The sequence below is a fragment of the Orcinus orca genome, chromosome 3 (assembly GCF_937001465.1).
Source record: "Orcinus orca chromosome 3, mOrcOrc1.1, whole genome shotgun sequence".
NCBI lineage: Eukaryota > Metazoa > Chordata > Mammalia > Artiodactyla > Delphinidae > Orcinus > Orcinus orca.
In genome coordinates, this window is record NC_064561.1 from 164672815 (window position 1) to 164687813 (window position 14999).

General features: G+C 34.8%; 1 long non-coding RNA gene across 1 annotated transcript; it reads right to left on the reverse strand.

Annotated features, from left to right (window-relative positions):
- Positions 1 to 469: 469 nt before the first annotated feature.
- Positions 470 to 8746, reverse strand: LOC125963902 (uncharacterized). The gene is made up of 5 exons (XR_007476333.1): positions 8695 to 8746; positions 5471 to 5634; positions 5350 to 5386; positions 2970 to 3058; positions 470 to 678 (listed from the first exon to the last, which is right to left on the reverse strand). It is a non-coding gene; the product is annotated as an uncharacterized LOC125963902 (long non-coding RNA).
- Between the last annotated feature and the right edge of the window lie 6253 nt (positions 8747 to 14999).

Consider the following 14999-nt stretch of genomic DNA (forward strand, 5'->3'; position numbering starts at 1 on the left):
ATTTTTTTCCTTGAATTCCATTTTCTCTTACTTTATAATTTGTATAGTTACACTCAGGAAATGTAGGTTCCAGAGCTGACAGCCTTGGAGAAGGCTGAGTCCACAATTATAAAAAATGCCTAAAGATTTTCTTCCTCATCTGTTCCAGCAGTACCTCTCCAATTATAATGGTACCCAACTGATGTGCCTTCAGTTCTAAATTATTATGTTACCTTGTACATAGTGGTATTAAAAAAACATCTGTTGAATGAATTAACAAACCAGTATGTGTGTGGGTGTGCATATATGTTTGTCTTCCTGTCAAACACCATGTATTTTCCTTATGAAGATTTGTTTTCTAAGTGGCATAGTCTCCAGATTTATAAGTACGGAATGAGGTGGTCGGGAGAAAGGCCTGGGATCCGTGTGCTCAATTGCTGGAGCCCATGCTAGCTGTGTAGTTATTTCATTTGAGTCGTCTTCTAGGCACTACCTGGGGTTTATTGAGGAACAACTTAGTTTTGAAACATCTAGCAGACATTCATGGGAGGAGGCAGATTACAGACTGTTTACTCAGGCTTCCAGCAACAATTGTCAAGCAGCCATCCTCTAGTATGCTCATTTCTGTTTTGGTGTACATCCTTTGTCTGCAGGACTGCAAAGATTTCCTGGTGGGTTCTCCTCAGTTTCTTTGCATATCTATGAAGTAAAAGGAGGCACTGGCTAGAGTTACGAATAAGTCTAATATTTTGAAAAGATGTGATATGACTACTGAAAGGTTGGGCTGATCTGAAAGGATTCTTATCAAGACCCACTCAAAATTATTGAACATAAAAAAGAAACTTGTATAGTCATTTTAAACTTCAACCATGAGCCTCGCTTCTCTCCAAGAGGACTTTGTCACAATGTTGCTTCAGTTTAGCTTATCTGACTCCCTGGCTTTCAAATGACTTTCAAATGACCCCCACAGGACAGGCGAAAAGTAACTGAGAAGTTCAGAGTATTTATGGCTCACATCATCTTTTTGATATTTCCTGGGGTTCTTCCCCAATTAAATTACTGTTTGCTTATTTGGAGTCATCAATTGAATAAGTCACTTTCTCCACTTGGAAGACACTAATACAAACTAGTTAATTGTACAATGACCAATTGCACAGGACATCCACACTGACAAAGTGGTAGTTTTTATAACCTTCGTTCTCAAATTTCTCCTCTTCATGTACCAAAGATCCTTACCACAGTCCACAAGAGTACTCTAAATCTGCTAGTTCACACAAATCTGCAGTTCCTAGGTAGCTAATTTGGTCTAGAAAGAGTGACGCTTGAACTATCTCCAAAATCTAACTATGATACTTGGTTCTGGGTGAGATCTAACTGCCCATTATTGATTAGACTTATAAAATGACAATGAGAGCTTAAACTAAGAAGCCTTGTTGTAACTAATTTTCATAACTTATTCAGCAACTTCATTGTTCATCAGAATTGCTCAGCTTTCTCTCATGGAATATGTATGGAAGAGATCAAAAAGTTAAACACCTTAATGAGATATATGTTCTTTTAGTACAGGGGTTGGCAAACTTTTTTTGTAAAGGGTCAGATAGTCAATATTTTAGACCTTGTGGGCCTTACAGTCTCTTGGGCGAGGGCTCAAAGTGTGCTAGAGTTCAAAACCAGCTAGAAACAATATGTGAACGGTTGTAAATGGCTGTGTTCCAATACAGTTTTAACTCTGGACATTAAACTTTGAATTTCAAATAGTTTTCATGTATTACAAAATATTCTTTTTCTGAATTTTTTTTCAACCATTTGACAGTGTAAATTTCCATATACAAATGGGCAGAAGGTGAGATTTGGCTAACAGGGTATAGTTTTCTGACCTTTGCTATAGTATATAAACTTCAAGATATATTTTAGAAAATACTCATAGTCCAAAGTTCAATCTGTTTTTCTCCTCTGCCCATAGCAAAAAGCACTGATGGAATAAGTGGGAACTGGCCACTCTGCTCTGTCAACCCCAGGCTAAAAATCCACGAAGCTCCTTGGCTCACACTTTAAAAATCTGTTCCAGTTCTAATTCAGGTCCCTGACAACTTGGATGTGATTTGCCTTCGTTCTTTATCCCTCCTGTCAAGGCAATGGCTCTCTGCATGCTTTCTTAGCCACAGTTGGAGAATCTGCTAGTGTTCACTTATTCCATATTCCATAGAGGGGATAATTAACTAAGACTCAGAATAGCAAGCAAGTTTGACAGTGCCCTTCTTGGAACCAATGAGGAATGGGAGGTCTGCTTTTATTTAAGCCAGATATAAAGGAGAAATGTACATGATCTTAAATATATACATATTTTTAAACTAATACGTGAACCAAGTTTAAAAAGTAAAAAGATCCTAATAAGATGTAAGTGAACCATCCACCTACACTGAAGTCCTGATTATTATATTATTTTTGTATTATATTATTATTTTATTTTTTTATCTGGTATTTACTTCCACTTTTTAATGGTAATGCTTGCCTTGCTATTTTATTTAACATCGCTGAGCATAATCTCTTGACTTGCTATTATGGTTTAATCAGCTCAAATACAACACTGTGTCCTGCTTCTGCCTAATATATTGCAGTTTTTGGCTAAATTGATATTTAGCATTTATAATATTATGACCAAATAAATATCATTTACTTGGAGTCAAGTGATTCACTATATTTACATTTGCTCACTTCTATAATGTTTTCATTTTCCCTAGAATCAATTACCTCTCAGTTATATGTTCATTTCTCTATGTACCTATTGATAATTCTTCATACTGTCCAAGAGTTTCAAATAGCCTCTCAATACAGTACTCTAAACTAAAAACCCTCCCCATACTCTGTTCACTGCATGCACGTTTTTCCCCCTCCTTGTGAGCCTTTTGTTTTCTTGCTCAAATCTGGGCCAACTATGCACGCAAGGATGCTCCAGTTCCCCTGAATCTCATTCTGATGAATCTCCTTACCATTTTCCTTTGTAAAATGCTCTGTTTTCAGAATCTGAAATTTTCCTTTTCCGAGGTTTAAGTACTGTTTTTTTGTGGATTTCACCATCCTAAAAAAGAGGTCAGAGGAGTGAAATTTTTGGTGACTTGCTTATCGAAAAATTTCTTTATTCCATTCTCAAAGTTGATGAACTATTTAAGTATATAACGCATGATTAAAATTAATTGTCCCTCAAAAATTTGAGAAATTTTTCCATTTTCTTTTAGCTTTCAATGTTGCTTTTAGGATTCTTCTGTTGAAAAATTTCTGTGATCACCCCTCCTGTGTTTTTTTCTTACTATTAAAGCTTTCTCTCTCTTTCTCTCTCTCTCTCTTTCTCTCTCCCTCCCTCCCACTTTTAATTTAACAGTTATATGCCATACTGAGAATTTTTTGCATCCATTATGCTGAGCACTTATACATATAGAAATATATGCAAATTTATGCTGGGGATAATCGTTACATTATTTCTGTGATATCTTTTTTTTAGTTTTTCTTTTCTTTATGGAATTTCGATAAGGTGCATGTTTGAATTCCTATACTGATTCTCAATTTTCTTATATTTTCTCTCCTGCTATTCTCTTTTTTGCTTGTCTTTTACTTGCAAGGGAACTTCATTATCTTTATCCTTCTACTTTCCTACCTTATACTGAAGTTATGATTTTTTAAATTTATCTTACTTTTAATTTCTAAGAGCTCCTTTAATTTTCTGATTTTTCCTTTTTATAGCATCTTAGATTTGATTCTCTTTCAGACTATTACTTTTAAAATAAATTCCCATCTCTTTTTTGCACTTTGCCTATTTCATCTGAGTTCCTTTGCTTCTGTTCATTTTATTTGTGGTCTTATGGTGGCTTCTGTTCTCAGAAGTCTAGTGATCCTGGGAATCTCATACACATTCAGCCACGAAACAAGACAAAGCTGATAGAAATGTCTACTTAATTCGAGAAAAATCATCTTTAAATGGAAATTTCTTTCCTAAAAATTTCTTATAACTGAAAGCTGGTAGTGCTGAATGTTAGAATATGGAAGAAATGAGAAAATTTTAGTTAAATGTGACATCTTAGAGGCTGGGTAATAGACTATACTACTACTATAATTATACCTACTTGCTTGTTACCATGTATAAAATGGGTATTTTAGATTTTATTTACAGATACCATTTTTCTTCACCTCATCCTTGGTTGAATTGCCTCAGATCCCACATATACCCATAATTGTACTATTTTTTGAACACTGTAAAGATGAAAAGTGGTGGATTTTTATATCTGCATTAGTAATGTTTTACTTTCAAAAGCTACCCTGAAGTTGAGTTGATCTCCAATAATTTGAAAGAACATTTTATTACTATGTATTGGTAATGTCTGTTTTTATAAATATACTCAGTTTTATATTCTTCCTTTTTAAGCAAATGTGACAATTCCTTATGTACTTTTGATTTTAATATAACTGTTAGGCAAATAAACAAAGAATAATAATATATAAAGTTTACTATATTTATGGCAAACTTTTGGGTTCCTTGTAGGAATACATTTAATTTCACTTGATCCAAGGGTCATGTGCTATTTTTATTGTTACCTGCACTTTACAGATAGGGAATCTGAAAAAAAAAGAGAAAAGTAATATGCCCAAACTCTATAGAAAGTAAGTAGCAGAACTTGGGTTTGAACTTGAGCTATTGGGATGACCACTTAGGTCTACTGGACCTTGAAGAAAAAATAACACCCACAGACTATTTTGGTTTATATGGAAGGGTAAAATATCATAAATAAAAATTTGAATTTATAAGTAAATTGATGTTCCATATATTGCCATTTAAATGACAATTAGTACACATAGAGTACTCTATGATTTAAACATTTCCCATTTATTCCTAAAAACAGCATTTATCCTTCAATTTGCCTGGAACATGCTTGCAGACCATGATATCCTGAAATCAATTTTTATAGGAAAATACAAATGTCTTAGTGAACTTTTAGGTTTACTCTAAGTAAGTGCAAGTTTATAGACATATGACAGTAAAAACAGCTTTCATTATTAATCAAATTTCTCTTTTCATCCAGAACTGAAGAATGGACGTGTCCTAGGTACAACAAGAGGGAGGCAAGAGAAAGCTCCACCACCAGAAACTGAGGTATGTGCTGAGATGCCTTCCAGAAAATATAAGTAGGGTCTTTTCTGCACAAACACAGTCCATGGCAGGGATATATTAAAATACTGTGGTACTGGAGTGGGTATCTTGGGGTTCCAAAGGCAGAACAAAACTAGAACCATGGGTATAATCTACAAGGTATTTAATAAAGATCTGCATCATGGTAATCAACAGCACATTGTACCTGTAGATGTCAGAATCCCTCTTACCATTGGCTTCACTCCTTCAGAAAGGGACCAAGATGACCTTTGAGAAAGATAAGATTTTAAAATTTTATTTAAAGTGAAATAACATCCAGAATAAAAAATAGAATGAAAAGAAAATAATAACCAAGATCATCGATTTTCTGAAGGATGAAGATCAGCAGGAAAAGTTTTTCGTATTGAGGCCTGGCCAGTGTGGCTGAGCAGATGGCTTTGTACACATTGCTGGAGTCCCATCTGAGGAAAATCTGGTCCAGAGATGCAAATAAACCTTCCTTCATCTCTTCTTAGCTGATGAAATAAAAGTGTTTATTGTTCAAAAATAATCTATTATGAACGTAATGAGTATTTCTGCTGACAGAAAAAAGATTAGAAGAGTAGGGCAGGTGGACATTAACATTTCTAATTTAAAAATCATCTTAGTTAGTCATACTTTATTGCAACCATGTTAACCCAAATTTTGCATTTACTTTCTGAAGATAATTCATTTCATGCATGATTTCTTGGGGCATTTTCCTTTTCATGGAATTTCTCAGAATATTTACAATATAGAACAATATTCCTAGTACACAGTAATATAATGGGCTTTTATAAATGTACAGTAAAATAATAAAAAAATATTTTATTATATCATCATTGAGAATGCCACTTTAATCTCAAACTCTAAGGCCGATTCACCTTACAGAAATTCACGCTCTATTTTTTTTCTAGGTTGATATGGAATATCGAGTTACAATTCCTTCCTCTGTTTATCTAAGCTCTGTGCTGACTTTTTTTTCTTGTAGATTTATTCCTAGCTATAGTTGCTAGTATAAGTTACTTAGCCTGTGTGAACTTCATATATACCTAGGTGGCCAGAAAAATGAACAAGCAATAAGATAAAACAAACAAGCAAAATACTCTCTTATGTCCAGAACAATTGAAAAGAAACACTTCTGTGGCAGAGAAAAGAAGCTACCTACCAAAATCTTTTCTCCTATCCATAATATAGAGATGTAGATTAAAACTGAATACTTAGGTGGAGAACAGTATGGAGGTTCCTTAAAAAGCTACAAATAGAACTACCATATGACCCAGCAATCCCACTACTGGGCATATACCCTGAGAAAACCATAATTCAAAAAGAGTCGTGTACTAAAATGTTCATTGCAGCTCTATTTACAATAGCCCAGAGATGGAAACAACCTAAGTGTCCATCATCGGATGAATGGATAAAGAAGATGTGGCACATATATACAATGCAATATTACTCAGCCATAAAAAGAGATGAAATTGAGCTATTTGTAATGAGGTGGATAGACCTAGAGTCTGTCATACAGAGTGAAGTAAGTCAGAAAGAGAGAGACAAATACCGTATGCTAACACATATATATGGAATTTAAAAAAAAAATGTCATAAAAAACCTAGGGGTGAAACAGGAATAAAGACACAGACTTACTAGAGAATGGACTTGAGACTATGGGGAGGGGGAAGGGTAAACGGTGACAAAGCGATAAAGAGGCATGGACATATATACACTACCAAACGTAAGGTAGATAGCTAGTGGGAAGCAGCCGCATAGCACAGGGAGATCAGCTCGGTGCTTTGTGACCGCCTGGAGGGGTGGGATAGGGAGGGTGGGAGGGAGGGAGACGCAAGCGGGAAGAGATATGGGAATATATGTATATATATAACTGATTCATTTTGTTGTGAAGCTGAAACTAACATACCATTGTAAAGCAATTATACTCCAATAAAGATGTTAAAAAATAAAAAAAAATAAAAAAACAAACAAACAAAAAAAAACTGAATACTTAGGCAAGAACTATATTTTCCAGTTCCCTTGCAGTCATGGGTGATTATATTATTAGTCCCTCCCAGTAGAAAGTGAATGGAACTGACATATGTTACTTCTAAACCAAGGCTTTTAAGAAACCAATATGTCTCTTCCATGCTGTCTTTTTCTCAATCCAATGACTGAATGTTTTGCAAATGATATCCTATGGGTTACTTGAGCTGTGAGACAGAAGGAACTAGGATTCTTGCAAAACCACATAGAAGAGAATGGTTCCATCAGCCTAACCAATCACCAAGAATTGTTTTATGAGAAAGAAATATTTTTATTTTATTCTTTTGAGTCGTTGCATTTGGATTTACCACTGCATTCTTGCCTATCATCACTGATAAATCCTCTCTCTGTTACTAACCACAAAGCCTCTTTAAGTTTTCCAAAGATCTTAAAGTCTACACAGCTATCCAGGGGCTTTTGTAACTTGGCCTACTTTCCAGGTGAGCAGACACACTTTGCAGGTATTTGAATGTGGCTCTTGGATTGGGAGATGGAAGGGCAGGGATTCTTATAACTATTGGCACACAATGGAAATCTTTTTATGGAATGATAAATGTGATATTAACAATGCACATAGATGTACAGTGATTTTACCACTTCTTCAGGTAGCAACATACTCCCTTGAATTTAACGAATATTATTTGCTGTGCCCATGAACATTCATTGACAGGTTTGATGAGGCCACATACCTGTTTTCCTTTTTCAGACAGCAAAAGCTGTTTCATGGAACAAGTGTTTTAGATGAAAATGAATAGGTAGGAAATAAAACTATAATGTAAATCTAGGCCCATAGTTGGATAGTTGACAGCTGCATGTCTGAGGGAGAAAATAGTCAATATTTTCTGTGATGATAGATTGAAATGAGATTAAAATACAGCTGGATTTCATCTGATACTTCTCAATAGGAACATTTCTCTCAGACTTAAAACAAGTATCTGGATGAGTTTGAAGCATTAGACTCTTCATTAATCATAAATTTTATTGCTTTTCTTTGAATACAAATATTGCTAATTTTTATGTATCTAAGCTGGTATTTCAGAAATAAGGAATACATTGCTAAATACTGTTTGCAACAGGTTCAAACTTGCTTGTGTGTGACTATGTGATTATTCCTCTGAAGTCCAACCAAAACAGTGTGCTTAATTCATATTTCTTACAAGATTAAAAAAGATATGACCATACTCCAGTGAGTTCATAAACTGTGATTTTGAAAAACATTGCAGCCACTTAGAGTTTCTTTTAGATGTGTCATTATTATGTTCAGATATGTGCTTAATCAGTATGCTTCAAATATTATCCAAAAGAAATAAGACTTCATATATGTAACATGAACCATCCTTTCATTAACATTAAATACATTTAGTTTATTAAATAAAAGACATACCCAAATATTTTACTTTGTTTTATGTTTTTCATGCAGAATTCTATGTTTATTTTGTTCTATTTTATTGTGCATAGTATTAAAGTTCTTGTTAGTTAGAATACAGACATGAATTACATGAGGGAAAGACATTCTTAATTACCTGAAAACACAAGAAATTCATGCTGTCAGCCTGCAAATGTTGTGAAAGCTAGCAACAAAGATTATGATGATATTCATTGCTCTGAGAACAAAGGCTGAAATTTAGCCTGGCCCATAAACCCTAGATCATCTGTTCTTCATCTGCCTCACAAGTCTCATTTAGCATTATGCTTTCACCTCAGGCTCTATGCTCCAGCTATTATGACCTCTTTTCAGTTCCATCTTGAACATTCCAGGCTATTTAGCTTGCCTGAAATTTTCTTCCCCTGCTCACGCACTGCATTCAATCCTTATCTAGTTGAATCTTACTTTCTGTCAGATCTTAGTTCAACAGTCACTTCCTCAGGAAAGCCTACACTAGCCTCCATACTTAGGTGATTTTTACCTAATGTATACTTTATCAGCATGCCCCTCTCCTTCATATCTTTTGCCCTATTCAATTTTTTTTTTGTTTGTGTGACACTCTGTTGAATGTTATTCTTTCTTGCTAAGCGGCAAGGCTATGACATTTTTGGTCACCTTTATATTTTCATCACTTAAAAAACCTGTTGCTCATAGCGAGAGCCAAATAAATATCAGTTAAGTGGATGAATGAATAAATGAGTAAAGTAGGTTTTATTTGTACCGGGAACAGTGCCTAACAAAAAGATTATTGGCCATGAGTTGAGCTCTTACAATTTCTGTTTGATGATGTCTTTAAAAATGTTTTAATGTATTATAAAGTAAAAATCTATATTCAATTAGGCTTTGAGAGAAAAAAAAGATGCTTCCTTTCCAAACACTGATAAATTTCAATGAGAAACTTGGTAGTAAGTAAAAGGCAAACTGTGAGCCTAATATTTAGAAAGATAGAGTTTCAGCATCCCTTACACATTCTTAGTTTAAAAGTATGCTCCCATAGTATCAACCCTCTTGCAGACAAACAAGAAAGAAAATACACAAAAAAGAAAGAGAAGGAGAAGGAGGAGAGGAGGAAGAAGAAGTTGTTTTTGATGGGGAGTCAACATTTGGATGAAGGAATGACATACTGAAGAAGGGAATGAACCTGGATGAGCTATTTATATATTTGGTCTTTAAGACTAAGAGGCAGGGGCTTCCCTGGTGGCCCAGTGGTTGAGAGTCCGCCTGCCCATGCAGGGGACACGGGTTCGTGCCCCGGTCCGGGAAGATCCCACATGCCGCGGAGCGGCTGGGCCCGTGAGCCATGGCCGCTGAGCCTGCGCGTCCGGAGCCTGTGCTCCGCAATGGGAGAAGCCACAACAGTGAGAGGCCCGCGTCCCGCAAAAAAAATAAATAAATAAATAAATAAAATAAGACTAAGAGGCAAATCAAACTCTTATAGAAAAACTGCAGTGTTTCTTCCTTATAAAAAACAGAGAATAGAATTTGGGGCACCCAAATAATAAAACCATGCTTTAAAGTGATGAAGGATCCTAAGAAATGAGAGAACAAGAGGGGAGAAGTAATAAATTATGGGTATAATGTATACTCAAATTGCTACCTGACCCATTAACCACATGTACAGACCATACTCTAAGGGACACAACAAAGGCTAAAATCACTGTACTGAATTCTGAGCCTATGTCCAAGAGATAAAGATGGCAGTTTAAGTAAATCAAGTTAATTGTCTGCTAAAACAAACCAACACACACAAATAATCATACTGTTTGGAGGAATGTAACAGAATCCAGAGTCTCCAAACATAACCTTCAAGATGTGCAAGATACATCTTAAAATTATTAAACATATGGAGAAGAAGGAAATTTTAACTGGATTTCAAGAGGAAAGGCAATATACAGAGACTAACCACAGGCACTAGAATTAGCAGATAAGAATTTTAAAGCAGTTATCATAACTATGATTATTGATGAAAAGGAAAATATATTCATAATGAGTGAAAATGTAAGAAATTCCAGCAGAAGAAAAATGAACCATGATAAAAATACAAATGGAAATTTCAGAGCCAGATTAAATATCTGAAGTAAAATTTTCACTGATTGGATGTGGTAGACACCCTCTAAAGATCTTCATGTCCCGATCTCCAGGACCTATGAATATGGTACATGGCTAAAGGAAGCTTGCAAATGTGATTAAGAGAACAGACCTTGAAATGGAGAGGTTCCCATGGATTATTTGTTGTCTCATTGTAATCACAAGGATATTTAAGTGGAAAAGGAAAGGAGAAGAGAAAATCAGAGAGGAGGACATTACTATAGGATGTCAGGGAGATACAATGACTCCACTCACTTTTGCTGGCTTTGAAGATTGAGAAAGGTGATCATAGCCAAAAAATGGAAGTGGCTTCTAGAAACTAGAAGAGGAAAGAAAACAGATTATCCCTTAGAGGATCCAGAAACAAATTCAACCCCGAAGACACCCTGAAATTAGTTCATGGCTTTAGTCCAATCAGACCTCTGTTAGACTTTTTAAACTACATATAGTAAGATAACTTCTGTGCCTCTTTAACCAATACTTGTGTGTTAATCTGCTGCAGAAGCATGTGTGGAGAAAAGGGAACTCTTGGTGCACCGTTGGTAGAAATATAAATTAGTTTAGCAACTGTGGAAAGCAGTTTGGAGGTTCCTCAAAATTAAAAAGAGAACTGCCTTATGATCCAGCAATCTCACTTCTGAGTGTATATCTACAGGAAATGAAAACAAGATATCGAAAAGATTATCTGCACTCCACGTTTAATGCAGCATTATTCATTCACAATAGCCAAAATGTGGAAACAGCCTCAGTGTCCATCAGCAGATGAATGGGTAAAGAAGACGTGGTATACATAAAATGTGATGTTATTGAGCCATGAGAAAGAAGGAAATCTTGCTATTTACAACAATATTGATAGACCTTGAGGGCATTATGCTAAGGTAAATTAGACAGAGAAAGACAAATAAGTATGACATCATTTAAATGTGGAATCTAAAAAGGCTAAACTTGTTAGAACAGAGAGTAGAATAGTGGTTATCAGGGGCTAGAGGGTGGGGAAATTGAAGAGATGTGGTTTAAGGATGCAAACTTGCAACTAGTAGTAAATAAGTCCTGGAGATCTAATGCACAGCATAGTGATTACAGTCAACACTACTGTATTATAACCTTCAAGTGTGCTAAGAGACTAGGTCTTAATTGTTTTCACCACAAAGAAGAAATGATAATTATGTGACATGATAGAGGTGCTAACTAAGGCAATGGTGGTAATCATATTGCAATATACAAATGTATCAAATCAGCAAGTTGTACGTCTTAAACTTACACAATGTTATATGCCAATTAAAGCTTAATTTAAAAAAATAATAAATAAATAAAGACTGAAGACACCAAAATTGGTGAGGATGTGCAGCAACCAGAATTCTCAAACATTGCGGATGAGAGTGTAAAAGGATATAAACAAAAGTTCTGAGTTACTGATAAAAATAAGCATATTCCTCTCATTTGATCCACCAATTATAGTTCTAGCTATTTACAGAAGAGAAATGCATATATATATCCACAAAGTGACATTTTTTAAAAAAATGATACCAACTTTATTTATAATATCCCTAAACTGAAATCATCGCAGATGATCATACATTTATTTTTTATTCCTTAGGCTTTGCAGATTCCTTAGTAAACTTGATATTAATCAGAATTCACTATATTTGTATAATGTCTCATCCAAAATAATTCTGATTAAAAAGTATAAGTTCAGTAATTCTCAAAACATATTTTTCTCCTTAAAATTATGATTTAAGGAATCCTGCTTAATGGCAGTTTATATGTAATGATACAGAGAGATGAGAGATGATAGACAATAAAGAAGGAAAACGGAAGGAAGGAAGAGAGGGAGGAAGGAAAAGAGGAAGGATGGATGGAAGGGAAAGTGAGGAAGATTGATCTTGATTTGGCAGACTGAAATGCAATGTGATACAGAAACATTGGAAAGGTTGGAAATCCTTTCACAATTGTGTCTGAAGTTTCTGAACCCTTAACTCTACATATTGAGTTTCTTATGATAATTGGATTAATTTTAGGGCACAAAGGTACCAGATTAATAGTGAATAACTTTATGATCATCAGAGTGAGAGGATATTTTACTTTTTTCTAACACACACACACACACACACACACACACACACACGCACACAGACACACAGACATTTAAAAAGTGTTTCAGGATATCCAGTAGTAAAGATAAAAGTCATTATCAAATATGAGAACTCTACACAGACAACAACAATAACCAAAAATAAAAAAATGCTTCTATAGGTTGATGATTATTTGTACCATGAACCAAATGTGATTAGTAAAATTCCACACATGTGTGATACAAAAGAAAAGAGAAGGGCTTCCCTGGTGGCGCAGTGGTTGAGAGTCCGCCTGCCGATGCAGGGGACGCGGGTTTGTAACCCGGTCCGGGAAGATCCCACATGCCGCCGAGCGGCTGCGCCTGTGAGCCATGGCCGCTGAGCCTGCGCGTCCGGAGCCTGTTGTTCCGCAACGGGAGAGGCCACAACAGTGAGAGGCCCGGGTACCTCAAAAAAAAAAAAAAGAAAAGAGAAGCCAAAAAAAAAAAGAATGTAATTAAATAGGTTTGATAAGATAAACTTTTAAGTATAATCACATAAATAAAACATATAAATATGTATATTAAATTTCTCACTATAGGATGTTATGTTCCATGAACATAATTACTGACTTCAGCAATTTGGACCATGGTAAAAGGCATATGGTCAATCTTTGCATATCAGATCTATTTAATTCTTGATCCTAGATAAAATACATTAAGAAATGGTCAGGGATCTTCCAAATGGAGAAATTCCAAAATTATAACTTACTTAAGCTCTTTAGACTATTGCTATCTTTAATCCTTATTAATTTTAATAGGAAAATCTCTTCATAATTCTCATCTTTGTGATTTTCTCATAGACCTACAAAGATTCAAATGAATTATAAATCCATCTCAAATACTAAGGAACAGATTTCTGTTATTTATGCTAGGTTACTTAATCCCTCTTCCACTAAATATCAGTGAAAAATCCAACTTGTTTTCTCATTTTCTTTTAAAAAAAATGATAAAAATGGTTATCTTATGCTAGATTTACACAATCATCTGAAACTGAACGTTTCAAGCATTCTCCCTATGTAAAAATAAAGCATATTCTCATAAATATTTACTAAACAACTTCCTTGTCCCAGACACGGTTCTAGATATTGTGAATACAATGTTAACAATAAAGATAATATCCTTATTTTATGGGGCTTTTAGTTTGGTTGGGACGCTAAATATAGTCTAATAACCACACACACACACGCACACGCACACACACACACACCAAGTATTTGTGATTGTAGCAAGTGTGAGGAAGAAAGTAAAACGGCCTGGTGTGATACATAGTGACTTGGAAGTACTTCTTTAGATGTAGTGTTCAGAATATAACTATCTCAAATATTGACATTCTTACTGAGACCAACCATGTGAATATCCAGGAGAGTACATTTTAGGCAGATTGAAATGTGAAGGCTCTAAAGTATGCATGAACTTGGCATACTTTTTAGAACTGCCTGAAAGCCAACATGGTGGAAAGTGATGGAGTGAAGAAAAGAGTGGGGTATGATAACATGGGAGGGATAGGCAAGTTCATGGAGAGACTAAAAAGCCATGGCAAAGAATTTGTATTTTTTCATAAGTAGAAACCACTGACAAATGCTATGTATTTTCTAAATATTATTGTTTTATACTATACATATTAATGTGTAGACAAACATGGAAGTTGGGAGTGTAAATAGCAGTTAGTGATATTCATTGTAATGTAGGCAAGAAACAATAATATCTTGGAAAAGGATTTTAACAGAGAAGAAAGAGAGAAGTAAGTGGGTTTGGGTTTCATTTTTTAAAATAAAATAAAAGATTAAGTTTGGGCCCTGCTAATATACTTTATCAACATCCAAGTTGAGCTATCAAAAAGGCATTCATATATGTATATGAGCCTGAAACTCTAAGGTTATACAAAATTAACTCTAGGAGAGCTAGATGAAAACAATGGAAATGTGGGTTAGAATTGTATTATGGCAGCCAAAAACAAAACAAAAACAAAAAGCACCTCAAATTAATTCATATATGAGCTTTATAAGTAGGAATATTAACACTCAGAAAAAGCTATGACAATCCTATTCTAGTCTTCATTTATCAGACAGGGCAAAGTATTGTATTTATTTTTGATCACTACCTTTTAAAAATGATCAATGTAGTGAAGAGTTAAGAATTATTTAAATGAAAACCCTGGAAGAAACTGAGCATACTTAGCTTAAATAAATAGTATCACAGTG